Here is a 16,109-nt window from a genome sequence, read left to right on the forward strand (position 1 = left end):
CTGAACAGCATCAAAACCACACTGTAAAGAATGCTTACCCACTTGTTCAGACACATGAACCAAATCCAGCAAGTCTTTACACTCAATACCTTCCGCCAAAGCATCCACCTTAGATTTCAATTGTGAAAGGAGATAATTCTGATATTTCAGCATATGAAACTGACAATTCAACGCCCTCATGGCCAAAGTGGAAGAAGTATATACTTTCTTACCCCACCTATCCAAAGCCCTTGCCTCTTTATCAGAGGGTACAGGATTTTTAACCACAGAAGCTTTAACACCTTTAGGCCCTTGAGAAACAGTTTCTGGGTCCGCCCTGGGACTCTTAAACAAATACTTATGAGCTTGGGCACCCTATAATACCTATCAGGCTTAACAGGAGCAGGAGGCAAGGAGTCAGGGTTCAGAGAAGCCTCTGCAAAACATCCTCCACCACATTCAACACAGGAGGAATAGCTAAGGGCCTATGCTGAGGCAAAACAAGAATTCCCTAAGCCTTTTCTAGAGTCAGAGTAATCTTGGCCTTCCCATTTAAAGTGCTCCCTCATGGAGTGAAGAGTCTCTGAAAATGAAAAATCCTCAGGAGGAGAAGTGGAATCATCCACATCAGAATCAGAATAAGTAGGAACTCTTGCAAGTCTTCCACAGAAGACTCAAGCCTGTGAACACTGTCCAAAACTATCAAACTCCTGTTCCACCCTAGGCCTCTTATCAGGTGGGGGCATAGAACCTCTAATCAGAGTAATCAAATCTTCTGCCATTTTGAGCATATGTTTCTTAGGCACAGAGCCCGAAATGCTAGGCGAAGCCCCACAGAAACTGAACTTGGCCTACCACTAAAAGAAGCTTTGGCAACAGAAGGAGAGGCCCTAACTACCTTGGGAAGAGAGGGAAGAACAGTTACCTGAGAAGCCCCTCAGCCTGGCCTACCTCCTGAGAGGCACATCCTGTAACAGTAAAGTATCTGCCTGAGACTCCATAGAAACTCCTGGTAAAACCTCCGCCCCTGAGCCATCCATCCCTCACCCTAGGCTTCACTGTTTTATCTTTGCGCGAGCATCCGACGGCATATTATAATTGCAACGCTTCCCAAACACTAACCTAGCACAATCAAGCCTCCTCTTCTTAATAGTGCTTGTTAAATCTAGCACAAGAGCGGCAACCAACAATAAACAAGGTATACACAATGTATGATAATCCATCTGCTTCCCACAAGAAATACAGTTATTCACTTTTTCTGACATCCGCTTAAATACTGAGGCAAGAAAAACCAAAATGTTCAGCCAACTCTGTATTCGGTCTGAAACGGAAAATCTCAGAACGCCAACCTGCACTCGCAAAACTGCTTCTGCATCGGACCATGCGGCAAAACAGTCTAAGGCGCCATGACATTGTCAGGACTGCAGCAAGGGAAGACGAAGAACATCTGCAGTGGCGAAGCCAGCTCTAGTCTTAGAGTAAAGTGGTAAATGGTAATCTTTGGTGAAGGTGTGTACTGAACTCCAAGTTGCAGCTTCCAGAATATCCTTGGTTGGCACCCCCCTGAGGTAGGCTGCAGATGTAGCTGCTGCCCTGGTAGAGTGGGGCCTTATGCTAGCAGGAACTGGTTTTCCATGGTGGGTGTAGCAAAAACGTATGCAATGTCCTATCCATTTGGAAATGGTCTGTTTTGAGATAGCCTTTCCTTGTGATGCTGTAGCATAGGATACAAAAAGCTGATCAGATTTTCTGAAAACCTTAGTTTTATCCAAGTAGTAACGTAGCTGCCTGTGAACGTCCAAGGAATGTATGAGTCTTTCTCCTTTGTTCTGTGGATTTGGAAAGAAGGTGGGTAAATGGATGGTTTGATTTAGAGCCACACTGGATACTACCTTAGGCAAGGAGGGGTTAGTTCATAGAGAAACTCTGTCTTGATGAAAAATGAGGAAAGGCTCTACTGCCATTAGTGCCTGAAGCTCTGAAACTCTTCTCGCTGAAGTAATTGCTAGCAGCAGGGCAGTCTTCCATGATATAAACTTTAAGTCAGCTGAAGAAAGCTGGCTCAAAAGGAGGTAGCGTAAGTTTTTCCAGAACAAAGTTGAGGTCCCAAGTAGGTGTTGGTGCTCTCCTGGGAGGCCTAATGCTTTTGGCCCCTCTGAGAAACTGCTTCAGGAGTGGATGTGAAAATAAGGGAGGATCCGTGTTGTAGTGAGCTGAAATAGCTGAGGCGAGGATTTTAATATATGAAAAAGAAAGCCCTTTGTGTAACAGCTCAGTTAAATATTGTAAAATCTGACATATGTCAGGCTGAAGGGTATTTTGGCCTTTAGCTTGGTTCCAGGCGCAAAACCTTTTCCATTTGTCTGAGTAGGCTTTCCTGGTGCTGGGCCTCCTGGCCTCCAGAATAACATCCATAACAGGTTGTGAGAGAGGAGCTGGCTGGTTGCTTAGGTGATTTGCCATGCAGCCAAGTTTAAGGTTTTGAGTTGGCTGTGTAGAATCTGATTGTCTTGCTGTGTGAGCAGATGGGTAATTTGTGGTAGAATCCATGGTGGGCCCTGGGCCATATTCCTTAATAGTGGGTACCAGTGCTGGCGTGGCCAGTCTGGGGCAATGAGTATCATTCGGGGTCTCTCCATCCTGACTTTCAGCAACACCTTTGTGAGAAGGGGTAATGGAGGAAAGGCATATACTGTCAGCATTTTCCAACTGAATGAGAGTACGTCCACTTTCCAAGCTTGATGGTGAAAAGTCCTTGTGCAAAATTTTGTTAGTTGATAGTTTTGGGGGCTGGCAAATAGGTCTATGTCTGGGAGCCCCCATTTTTGAGTGATCATTGCAAATACTTGTGGATCCAGTTTCCACTCGTGGGGATCCATGATGATTCTGCTTAGGACGTCTGCCAATGTGTTCTTTTTTCCTGGCAGGAATTGAGATTGTAATTGAACTTGGTAAGCCAGTGCTGTGTTCCACAAGGTCATTGCTTGCCTGCATAGAGGGTAGGAGTGTGTACCCCCTTGCTTGTTTATGTACCACATTACTGTGGTGTTGTCTGTCCTTATGATAAGCTGTCCTGGATGTAAGAGGTCCTTGAAGGCTGTCAGAGCATTTTGTACAACTAGCATTTCTTTTTGATTGATGTGCAGATTCCTTTGATCTGCAGTCCATATGCCTTGAATGCACCGTCTTGCCATGTGTGCCCCCCCCAGGCATAATCCGATGCATCTGTTGTCATAGTTTGCCTGGCTGGGAGTAAGGTGAAAGGCTGACCCTTGTTGAGGTGACATGCCTGTGACCACCATAGGAACTCCTGTCTGTTGAAGGCAGGGAATGAGAGGTATCATTGTTTCCAAGCTGTGGCTGTGTTGAGTCCATACGCTTTGTAGGTACCACTGTAATTTCCTCATATGCAGTTTTGCAAATGGTATTAGTAGTATGCAAACATAGAAAGAAAGTAGCAGGACACTGCCAAGACAAAATTGATAAAAACACCTTTTATTCCATAAAAGTTAGCGCTTTCGGGATAGCCCTTCTTCAGACATGATGTCTGAAGAAGGGCTATCCCGAAAGCGCTAACTTTTATGGAATAAAAGGTGTTTTTATCAATTTTGTCTTGGCAGTGTCCTGCTACTTTCTTTCTATGTTTGGATTCATTTGCTTGGTACAACAGGACTTCAGCATAACGTCTAATCTTTGCTTGTTTTTTGTATTAGTAGTATGCAAGATGCCATGAAGCCCAAGGACTGCAGAATTTTTCTTGCAGGGAGTTGGGTCTTTGTTGCCATTGCTCTGAAGTATTGAGTTAATTGTAGTTGTTTGTCTGGCGTCAGATAAGCCATCTGGGTCGTTGTATTCAAGCTGGCACCCAGGAATGTTATATTTTGTGAGGGCACTAGTTTTGAATTCTTTTCATTTACTGTGTACCCTAGGCAACTTAGAAGATGTTTTACAAAAGCCAGGTGTTGTAAGAGAATGTCCTTGCTTTCTGCTTGGATGAGGCAGTCGTCCAGGTATGGGTATATTTGAATTCCTCTGTCTGCAGTATGCAATTACTGGTGCCAGGCATTTTGTGAAGACCCTGGGCGCAGTAGATAAGCCAAAGGGCAGTGCAGAGAATTGGTAATGGGTTGAACCTGCAATGAAACGGAGGTATCTTCTGCAATTTTGTCTGATAGGGACATACAGGTATGCCTCCTTGAGGTCCAACGTTACTAGCCAAGCTTTCTTGCCCAACATGGGAAGAAGCTGCTGTAGTGTTAGCATCTTGAATTTGGGTACTTGCAAGAAGGTGTTTAAAATTGAAAGGTCCAGAATGGGTCTCCAAGCATTGTCCTTTCTGGGGACTAGAAAGAGCCTTGAGAAAAATCCTTGGCCTTGCTCCTGTGTAGGTACCAGTTGAATGGCTCTCATGTCCATGAGAGCTGTAATTTGCTTTTGTGCCTCTGCCCATTGATTTTGTGGCAGGTTTAGCATTCCTTTTATCCTTGGCAAGGTATGGAAATGGAATCTGTATCCTTGTGAGATAATGTCTAGGACCCATTTGTCCTTTGTGACGATGCGCCAGTTGTCTGCAAAAAGTGCTAATTTTCCTCCCAAGGGAGCTGCCAAGAGAGTTTTGCTTGGCAGTTTGAGGTATAAGTCATTGTGTTTGCCTTCTAGTAGTTTGTGGCCTGTTTTCTCCTCCCTTCTGTGTTGCAGTGCCCCATTGCGAGGTTTGTAAGGGATTTGTGCTTGTCCTCTGCCCCTTGGGCACCTGTATTTACCCCTCTGTGGTCTGTCAGAAGCTGGAAAGGACCAATTTTTTGTTGGCCAATTTCTGCTGAAGCGTGGGGGCTGTACTTGTAAGAAATCTTTGACCGTCTGCATAGATTTTGCCTTATCCTCCATTTTCTTTAAAACCTCCTCTGCTTTAACCCCAAATAAGACATCCTGCTGTAAGGGTGCATCTAGTGACTTTGCTTTAACACGATCAGGCAGAGACTGTTCCTTTAACCAAGCATGCCTACGTATAACAGACCCAGTAACAGCTGCTCTAGAGGAAGCTTCCAAGGCATCAAAACCACATTGTAAAGTATGCTTGCCCACCTGTTCAGCTGCATGCAACAGATCCTGCATTTCCTTGAATTCAGACTGTTGAGGGTGCGTGCCCATCTTTTGTTTTATTTGAGACATTAGGAATTGCTGGTATTTAAGCATGTGAAATTGACAATTTAGTGCTCTCATAGCTAGAGTGGCTGAGGTGTAAACCTTCTTCCCCCACCTGTCTAGTGCTCTGGAGTCCCTTTCAGAGGGTACAGGATTTTTAGCCATAGAAGCCTTAGCCCCCTTGGGACCCTGGGAGATTGTCTCTGAATCAGCAACAGGGCTTTTGTATAGGAATTTGTGTGAGTCAGGCACTCTATAGCATCTATCTGGTTTGGCTGGAGCAGGAGGCAGAGAATCTGGATTTAGACTAGATTCTAAGAAAACATCATCCACAATGTCTAAAACTGGGAGGATAGCAAGGGGTCTGTGCTGGGGGAGTAAAAGAAACTCTCGGAGCCTTTTCTTTGAGTCATAGTAGTCCTGACCCTCCCAGTGGAAATGTTCCCTCATGGTATGTAAGGTTTCCCCAAAGGAATAATCTTCAGGAGGAGAAGCTGAAGGAATGGAGTCTTCAGCATCAGAATCTTCATAAGGGGGAAAGGAGTAATCCTGTTCCTCAGAGGAGCCTGAGAAAACAGACACTTGATCAGAGGAGGCATAATCCTCCTCTTGTCTAGGCCTTTTGTCGGGGTGGTTGGGGGTTGGGAGCCCCTGATCAAAGAAATTAAATCTTCAGCCATTTTAAGCATCTGTTTCTTAGGCATTGGGCCTTGACCTGGCGACTGAAGAGTAGTCTTTTTTGGTTTTAGAGGAGTCTTAAGCTTAGCATAAGATTTTATGGTGAGAGTAGTCGGTCTGAAGATACCTTCAGAAACCGAAGGTGTTTCTACAGCACCGGCTTCTCCTACTGCAATGTCATTGTTAGGGCCTAAAGAAAATGGCTGCGTCGGCCTAGAACTCTCTGCTGGAGAATCCGAAGCGGTCTGGGGATCCAATTCAGCGGTAGCCAGGGGCTGCGTAGGCGCCTCACTGAAAACTGGAGAACCGGCGACCGGCCCAGCCGAGGGCTTGGATCTAGGCTGCCTTTCTTTATCTTTGCGTTTTTTATGCACGCCGGTAGTCGGTTGCTCCGACGGCATAGTGTAATTAAATTTCCTACCGAAGTAGTGTTGTGCGAAATCAAAGCGTCGCTTAATAGTTCGCTTATTGAACCTAGCACAAAACTGACAACCAGTGACGTCGTGGTCTGGGCCTAGGCAAGGTATACAAAAAGAATGAAAGTCCTTATGAGGCATTTGCTTCCCACAAGAAATGCAATTAACTTTTTCTAACATCGGACTGAGGCAAGAAAAGGTTCCCCAACGGGGTACTTAGCTTTGAAGACTATGGACTGAAACTCTATTCGAAAATCTCAGGTGTCGGCCGACCGGCACTTGCGAACTGCTTCTGCTTCGGGCACCACGCGGCAAGAAAGACTGAAGAAAATGGCGTCGGATGCCTGATATACCCCTGGCACACTGACGTCAGGGAAGAAGCGACAGCAACCAACGCCGGACCAAGACTTTGGAATTCGGGCCGACTGCGGGACCGCCTGACGGCAGGATACCCAAGTGTGATGACTGCAGCAGGTAACACGATGAACATCAACAAAGGAGTACATCAACTCAAATAAAAAATAGAAGTTTTTAACTAGCTATTCAGACAAGCTGATAAAAACTGCAAATCAAATGTTGAAATGAAGAAAAGGATGTCTGAGTTTCAGACTTCCCAAGTAAAGTTTTGTCAAAAAATGGCAGAGTTATAGGACAGAGCATGCAGAGAAAACCTGACATTTTCTGCTGAACTAAAGAAGCTGGAAATAACAGACTGCATTAATTTTATAAAAGCATAAATATGCAACTTAACTGGTGTTCCACAGCAGGGTTTGTTAACTTAAAGGGCATACTGAGTGGATATTCCAACCAGGCCATGAGAAAGCAGATATGACCTGTATTAGTAAAAATGCAATCATACCAACAGAAAGAGTTGATTATGACAAAAATGTGGCAGAAGGGCAAAGTATTAAAAACTGGAGACAGTACAGCATTTGTTGAAAATTTTTATTCACTATGCACCATGTAGAAGAGAATTAGAAGTTATGTACTCACCATAACGTTCCATCTGAGTAGGTAGCTTCATTTGTCTGCAACCTGTGGGTCTTGGATCCGATATCGGATCCGAGCCGGCAACTTGTTTCAAGCTAATGGATCCGAGCTCCTAGCTCCTCCCTTCACCCATAATCCCCTGCTAACCCTCCATGACCTCAGATCGAGTTTGCCCCTCAATATTTACCCAAAAAAATGGGTATCCAACTACAAATAGATCTGAAGAAGGCCAGGGGGAAGGAGGGGGGGATGGTTGCAGACAAATGAAGCTACCTACTCAGATGGAACGTTATGGTGAGTACATAACTTCCAAATCTGAAGTAGGGAGTTCATTTGTCAGCAACCTGTGGGACAGAGTCCCCAGCTACCTGCACCTTGGGTGGCCATCATGGAAGGATATTGCGAAGCACCGCAGAGCCAAAGGATGCTCTCCCTCTAGAAATCACGTCCAGTTTGTAGTGGTTAATAAAGGTATGAGATGAAGCCCAAGTGGCTGCCGAACAAATATCATCCAATGGAACTCTAGACTTGAAGGCCGCAGACGTAGAAATGGAGCGGGTGGAATGAGCACGAACTCCTTCTGGTGCGGGTCTCCCAGAGACTCGATACTCCAATAGGATACATTGAGAAATCCAGCGTGATAAAGATACTTTTGAAATTGCTTTCCCCAAATTAAATTTGGCAAAGGAAAAGTACAGTTTTGTACCTACCATAAATGTAGATGTCCGATAGATATGCAACTGCAGTCATAACATATGGGTTGTCCTGCCTCAGGCAGCCCTCGGTCGGCCGGATTCCAAAGTCTGGGTCCGACGTCGGCTGATGTCGCATTTCTCTCCGACGTCAGAGCGGCTGGAGTATATAAGCATCAGCCGACGCCATCTTCTTCAGTGTTTCTTGCCCCAGATGCCAGGTGCCCTCCAAGGAAGGCTGTAATCAAATTGGAAGACAATAATAGGTTTCCAAACAATAAATAGGCAATAAACAGATACACCATAACAGATATCCCCAGCTAAGGATAACAGGGAGAGGAGTGGACCCAAGGCATAGAGGGGAAGGAGGGAGGGAAAACCCGACTGCAGTTGCATATCTATCGGACATCTACATTTATGGTAGGTACAAAACTGTACTATGTCCTTCAAGAATGCAACTGCAGTCATAACATATGGGTTGAATACCATAGCTTAGCTGGGGGAGGTGGTATGCTCTAAGAAAAGGATGGTGTAGCTATCAATCCCTGCAGGATTGCCGAAGCAAAGCCTGCTCTGGATCTGGAATATAAAGGGAGGTTGTAGTGTTTGGAAAATGTATGCATGGAGCTCCATGTAGCAGCTTCTAGAATGTCTTTTGTAGGCACCCCTCTTAAAAATGCTGTAGAGGTGGCTGTAGCTCTGGTGGAGTGTGGTCTGACATTGGCTGGCACACTCTTTCCATAGAAGGAATAACAGAATCTGATGCAATGTCCAATCCATTTTGAAATTGTCTGTTTGGAAATTGCTTTTCCTTGTACTCCAGGGGCATAAGCTACAAAAAGCTGATCAGACTTCCTACTGGTCTTGGTTCTGTCAAGGTAGTAGTGAAGTTGTCTGTGTATGTCCAAGGTATGTAACAGTCTTTCCCCTTTGTTCTCAGGATTGGGAAAGAAAGTAGGCAGGTGAATTGCTTGATTTAAAGAAACCCTAGATACCACTTTTGGCAGAAAGGTAGGGTTGGTTCGTAAGGAGACCCTGTCTCTGTGAAAGTTATGAACAGTGGTATTGCCATTAAGGCCTGTAATTCCGAAACCCTTCTTGCTGAGGTAATGGCCAGCAGGAAAGCTGTCTTCCAGGAAAGAAATTGTAAATCCACAGAAGCTGCTGGCTCGAAGGGAGGTAGAGTCAATTTTCCTAGGACAAAATTGAGGTCCCAAGCTGGTACTGGTGCCTTTCTTGGGGGCTTTATATTCTTGATTCCTCTAAGAAATTGCCTTAACAAAGGATGTGAAAACACAGGTGGATCAGTGTTGTATCTAGCTGAGATAGCTGAAGCATGTATTTTTATGGAAGAGTATGGGAGTCCGTTATGTAGCATATCTGCTAAGTATTCCAGAATGAGAGGAATGCTCAAAAGTGATGCATCATGACCCTTGTTGGTATTCCAAATGCTGAATCTCTTCCATTTGGCTGAGTAAGCCTTTCTGGTGGATGGTCTGCGGGCTTCTGTTAGTATCCGCTGAACTTCCTTGGAGAGAGGTAAATTGAGGTTATTTATGGGATTTCCCAAGCTGTTAGCTGTAGCGTCTGGATGTTGGGATGAACTGTCCTGAAGTTGTGTTGAGTCAAACGTTGGGGCCATTGTGGAAGGGCCCACGTTTTGTTGTGACATATGCTCCGTAGTAGTGGGTACCAGTGTTGTCTTGGCCAGTCTGGAGCTATTAGGATCCCCTTCGGCTGCTCTGCTTTGATCTTTAGTAACACTGTGGTCATCAGTGGCAGAGGTGGAAATGCATAAATTATCAGGGAGCTCCAGTTGAATGAGAGGGCATCTATTTTCCATGCTTGTGGATGATATGTCCTTGAGCAAAACTTTTGTAAGTGATGATTGAGGTGGGAGGCAAACAGGTCTACGTCCGGCCTGCCCCATGTCGAGGTGAGTCGTATAAAGATGTCTGGATGTAGCCTCCATTCGTGGGGGTCTAGGAAATTCCTGCTTAGACTGTCCGCCAGAACATTGTCTTTGCCTGGAACAAACTGGGATTGTAACTGTATGTTTAGACCCAGTGATTTTTCCCAAAGATTCATTGTCAGTCTGCAAAGGGGGTAAGAATGAGTGCCCCCCTGCTTGTTTATGTACCACATCACAGTGGTGTTGTCTGTCCGTATTAGTAGGTGGCCTTGTTGAAGTTGTTGTCCAAAGGCCTCGATGGCATGCATTACTGCTAGCATTTCTTTTTGGTTGATATGCAGATGTGTTTCCTTTGGAGACCATTGCCCTTGAATACATTTACCCTCCATGTGAGCCCCCCATCCAAGGTCTGAGGCGTCTGTGGTCATGGTCTGTGTTATCTGAGGTTTTTTGAACGACATACCTGTGTTTGACTGGCTTACTGTGGCCCACCATAGAAATTCTTTTTGAAGACATGGAATGAGTGGAATAGTTGCTTCTAGGTTGTTGCTGTGTTGAGACATAAGCTTTTTAAGTACCATTGAAGCTTTCTCATGTGTAGTCTTGCTAGTGGAACCAGGAGAATGCAGGATGCCATGTAACCCAGGGCCTGTAGGAAACTCCTTGCAGTCATCTGGGTGAGCTTTGCTAAACTTTTGAAGTAATGGGTTAACTTCTTTTGCTTGTCTTCTGTCAGGTAAGCCATTTGAGAGGCTGTGTCTAGTTTGGCTCCTAAGAAGGTTATTTGCTGGGATGGCTGAAGTCTTGACTTTTAAAAGTTGACTATGTATCCCAGAGCCTGTAGCATGTGTATGACATAATTCAAGTTTTTTGTCAAGGTTAGTTTGTTGTCCGCTTGTATGAGGCAATCGTCCAGGTACGGGTAGATTTGAATCCCCTGGAGCCTGCAATGAGCAATTACTGATGCCAGGCATTTCATGAATACTCTGGGCGCAGTAGATAAGCCAAATGGCAATGCTGAGAATTGATAATGCTCTGGCCCTGCAAGAAATCTGAGGTATCTTCTGCAGCTGTGTCTGATAGGGACATGCAGGTATGCCTCCTTGAGGTCCAGAGTAATCAGCCAAGACCCCTTGCCCAGCATGGGAAGGAGTTGCTGTAGAGTCAGCATTTTGAACTTTGGTACTATGAGAAAAGTGTTTAAAGCGGACAAGTCCAGTATTGGTATCCATTGAGTTTCTTTTCTTGGAACAAGGAACAGTCTTGAATAAAACCCCTGACCTTGTTCTTGTTGTGGAACTTTTTCTATTGCTTTGATCTGAGCAAGCAGAGAAATTTGCTTGATAGCCTCTGCCCTCTGATTTTGTGGAAGGTTTGGCATGCCTTGTTTTCTTGGCAAGGTATGAAAATGGAACCTGTAACCGTGGTCTATAATGTCTAAAATCCATTTGTCTTTTGCCAGTTTGTGCCAATTTTTTGAAAACAAAGATAACTTTCCGCCGAAAGGAGCTTCTGTTTGCTCCTTGGTTAGCAGAACTAGAGGAAAGTCATTGAGATTGTCCATGCGGGGCAGGAGAAACCCCTGTGTCACTTCTTTGGTTTGCTGGTTGCCATTGTCGTCCCCTATAGGATCCTCTGTATTGCCCTCTTCCTCGGGCACACCTGTTTTTGCCCCTTTGAAATCTTTCAGGATTAAGAAAGGACCAGTTTTTAGAACGCCAGTTCCTGCTGAATCTGGGCGGCTGAACCTGGAGGAAATCTTTGACTGTCTGAACTGACTTGGCTTTTTCCTCAATGGACTTTAACACATCTTTAGCATTAGCACCAAAAAGCTTGTTCTTTTCCAAGGGTGCGTCAATAAGTTTTGCCTAAACATGATCTGGTAAAGGTTGTTCTTTTAACCATGCATGTCTACGAATGACCGCCCCCGTCATAGCTGCCCTACATGAAGCCTCCAATGCATCATATCCACACTGTAGAAAGTGATTGCTAACCTGCTGAGAATTATGCACAGCCTCCTGCAAAGACTTCCTATCTAAAGGTTCAGGAGAGGCCAATCTTTTCTGTAAATCATCTAACAGGAAATCCTGATATTGAAACATGTGAAAGAGACAATTGAGAGCTCTCACAGATAAAGTAGTGGAGGTGTAAACCTTCTTCCCCCATCTCTCTAAGGACCTTGCTTCCCTGTCGGAAGGCAAAGGGTTTTTGGAGGTGGTAGCTGAAACCCCTTTAGGCCCCTGGGAAATTGTTTCTAAATCAATAGCATGGGCCCTAAAGAAATGAAAATGGGTTTCTGGGACCCTATAGTATCTGTCAGGCTTGACAGGAGCAGGAGGAAGAGTATCAGGGGTAACACTGGAGTCAGAGTATAAATCATCCAAAACATCAAGCACAGGAGGTATAGCTAAGGATCTGTGTTGGGGCTTTTTAAGGAAGGTTCAAAGGCGCTTTCTGGAATCTGAAAATTCCTGGCCTTGCCACTTAAAATGCTCCCTCATGGAATGCAGAACTTCCCCAAAAGAAATATCCTCAGGAGGAGAGGCCGAGGGAATGGAGTCCTCTGCATCTGAATCCTCATAGGTCTGGAAGGGCTCTTCCTGGCTTTCGGAGTGAACAGAGTCCTCAGAATCTTCATCTGAAGGAAGAGGGTCAGAGGGTTCAACCCTGGGCCTCTTATCAGGAGGAGGCTGGGATCCTCTCTCAGGATGGGCCTGGGAACCTCTGATCAGGAAAATTAAATCTGCGGCCATAGACATGATTTGAGTTTCAGGAGTAGGCTGAGGTAAGGTTTTAGCAGTAAGATGCTTGGACTTGCTGGCTGCCTTAGCACGTGTGTAGGCCTTGATAGACATGGACATGGGAGGCCTAGCCGCTCCACGTGCAGGAGTGACCTTATCAACAGCAATGGTCTCGGGCATTTCCTCGGTTTCAGTATCCGGAGGAAAATCAATAACTGGCGTCGGAGTGGCCTCCGGTATCGGAGGTATCGGTAATGCGGTGTCTTCGGTTCGGAGCGGTGGAATAACCGCCTCAGAGGGAACTGGGGTACTCGCGGTTAGTTTTGGCGTGGTGTCGGTGGAAGACGTGGGCCGAGGATGTCGGTCCCGGTCTTTTCGTTTCTTAGGAGTCTGCGTTGTCCGTTGTTCCGACAGCATTGTATAATCAAATTTTTCGCCGAAAAAGTCTTCAGCGAACTCCGCCCGGCGCCTGAGAGTGCGCTTATTGAAGCGAGCACAGGCGGCACAGGCCGAGACGTCGTGGTCTGGGCCAAGGCAAGGGAGGCAGTAAGAGTGGAAATCCTTATGAGGTATTTGTTTACCACAAGACAAACAATTATTTACTTTTTCAGTAATTTCTGACATCGGCTGAGGCAAGAAAAAGTCCCCAACGGGGTACTTAGCTTTTTTGATGACTTCGGTTTCGAAGAATACAGGAGCTGACAGACCGGCACTTGCGAACTGCTTCAGCTTCGGGCACCGCGCGGCAAGAAAGACTGAAGAAGATGGCGTCGTCTGATGCTTATATACTCCAGCTGCTCTGCGTCGGAGAGAAATGCGACATCAGCCGACGTCGGACCCAGACTTTGGAATCCGGCCGACCGAGGGCTGCCTGAGGCAGGACAACCCATATGTTATGACTGCAGTTGCATTCTTGAAGGACATCGAACAGCTGGTTGGACTGCCTATGGCCAGCTGTTCTATGAGTATAAAAGCGAAGCTGCCTATGAACATCTAATGAGTGCAGCTTGTACTCTCCCTTATTCTGATATTTAGGGAAGAAAACCGGTAAATTTACGGATTGATTTATGTTGGTTTCTGATGCTATCTTGGGAAGAAAAGAGGGATTGATCTTGAGGTACACTCTGTCTGGGTGAAAGATCAAATAAGGAGGCTTCACAGAAAGAGCTTGAAGCTCCGAAACTCTCTTTGCTGAAGTGATGGCTACAAGGAATGCTGTTTTCCAAGACAGGAATTTGAGATCTACTGAAGCAGCGGGTTCAAAAGGCGGAGCAGTCAAGGCTTGAAGAACTAGTGCAAGATCCCATGATGGCACGGCTTCCTTTATAGGGGGTCTAAGTAAGAAGGTGCCCTTGAGAAAGGTTTTACACAACTTGGCCGACATCAAAGGCCCTGTATCATATCCCACATGGTAATGTGATATGGCTGCCAATTGCACTTTGACAGTTGAACAACTAGCGCCTTCCTGAAAGAGCTCGGTTAGGAAGTCTAATATAGACGGAAGAGGAGCCGTAAAGGGATCTAGATCATGATGCTCCGCCCAGATGGAAAAACATTTCCATTTACTGCGGTACACTTTCCTGGTGGAAGGCTTATGCGCTGCCACAAGGATGGCTTTGACTGGTGAAGAGATACCGGGAGTCCTAACTAGGAGTGGAAGTGGAGCAACCAAGCTGTCAGTTTCAGATTGCCCAGGTTTGGGGTCGGTAAGTTTGACGGATGGGAGATGAGATCCGGACTGGGATCTAGAATCCAAGGAGGATTCACAAGGTGAGACCACAGGTAAGGGAACCAAATTTGCAGAGGCCAGAATGGGGCAATGAGGATCATCCTACTCCCCAACCGTGAGGCTTTCTGTAAGAGTTGCAGCATCAGGGGTAGCGGAGGATAGGCATAAAGTAGACCGGGTGGCCAAGCATGCACCAGAGCGTCTCTTGGAGTTTCCACTGGAGGGGGGATTAGAGCGAAGAAATTGTCACATTTGGTGTTTGATGGAGATGCAAAAAGATCGCAGCAGGGTTGCCCCCATATTGAGAATATCTGCTTCGCTACTAGTGGATTGAGAGACCACTCGTACGGGGTAAGAAGGGTGCGACTGAGCTTGTCCGCTAGGATGTTGGTCCATCCCGGAATGTGCGTTGCAATGAGAAAGCGGTTGGTGGAGATCACCCATTCCCATACTCTCATGGCTTCGTGGCATAGGGGATAAGATCTGGTTCCCCCCTGTTTGTTGATGTACCAGACAACCGACATGTCCGACTGAATCGCAATCGTTCCTCTGGGGAGGAGATCCTGAAGTGCTTGCAACGCGAAAAGCACCGCTCTCATCTCCAGAACGTTGATATGCAGGGAGGTCTCTGTGTCGTTCCATGTGCTTTGGACTGTCCTGCCTGAATAATGCCCCTCCCACCCAAGGCGGGAGGCGTCCGTGGTCACCGTGGCGAGAGGGGGAGAGGTGCAGACGGGACGGCCCGTATGGAGGTCCGAGGCTTGGAGCCACCATAATAGAGCCCTCCTGCAAGTCTTGCTGACAGCAATGGGATGGTGAAGAGGAAGGGATAGAAAGGACCATTGCACTAGAAGTGTCCATTGCAGTACCCGCATGTTCAGATGGGTGCATGGAAGAAGCGTAATCGCTGCCGCCAAGGAGCCTAGTGCCCTCAAGACCAATTCCGCTGGAGAAGTCTCTGATTGGAGGATAGCCCGCACATAGAGTTGCAAATTCCGGATTCTCTCGGAAGTTAGGAAGGCTCGTAGCTCTCTGGTGTTTATTCTGGCACCTATGAATTCTATGACTTGTGTTGGGGCCAGAAAGGTTTTGTCGACATTGATGGTAATGCCTAACTGTGGGACTAGGCGGAGAAGGAAGTCTCTGGCTGAGCAAAGTAGATGCCTTGTTGAGGCAGTCAAGAGCCAGTCGTCCAGGTACGGAAAGACCTGTATTCCCTAGAGTCTCAGGGGGGCCGCAATCACTGCTAATACCTTGGTGAACACCCTGGGGGCTGTGGTGAGGCCAAAGGGAAGGACCCTGAACTAATAGTGAGTGGCTCCCAGCCGGAAGCGGAGGAACCTCCTGGATCACCTGTCCATTAGAATGTGGTAGTACGCATCCTTGAGGTCTATAGAGCACATCCAATGGTTTTCCCTTAAAAGGGGGAGAATAGATTGAAGAGTGACCATTCGGAATTTTTCCTTGGTTACTGACAGGTTCAAGCGGGAAAGGTCTAGAATCGGTCTCAAGTCCCCCGTCTTTTTTGGCACCAAAAAGAACCTGGAGTAGAACCCTAATCCGAGCTGGTCTTGGGGGACGGGGCTGGATGGCTCTTTTTCTTAGCAGCTGCTGAATTTCTGCAGCTGCGTCCTCCCTCTGATCGGGTGGTACATCGGGGAGGTTTTTGAGTTTGGGGACATGGAGTAATGGTATTTTGTACACTCTGGATATAATGTGAAGCACCCAGCGGTCTGTAGTGATGGACTCCCATGCCGCTAGGTGCTCCGAGAAGCGCCCCCCGACTGCCTCCAGAGTGGAGCAGCCGGGCAACCCTTCAGGGCTGCT

At 46.5% G+C, this 16,109-nt stretch overlaps 1 protein-coding gene across 1 annotated transcript in view; it reads right to left on the bottom strand.

Moving 5' to 3' along the window:
* The window catches only part of MFSD14A (major facilitator superfamily domain containing 14A), a 953,206-nt gene that overhangs the window by 163,805 nt on the left and 773,292 nt on the right, over positions 1 to 16,109 (bottom strand). The gene's annotated exons all lie outside the window — the stretch shown is intronic.

Source organism: Protopterus annectens, chromosome 10.part0, assembly GCF_019279795.1.
Source record: "Protopterus annectens isolate FY-2018-M chromosome 10.part0, PAN1.0, whole genome shotgun sequence".
Taxonomy (NCBI): Eukaryota; Metazoa; Chordata; order Ceratodontiformes; family Protopteridae; genus Protopterus; species Protopterus annectens.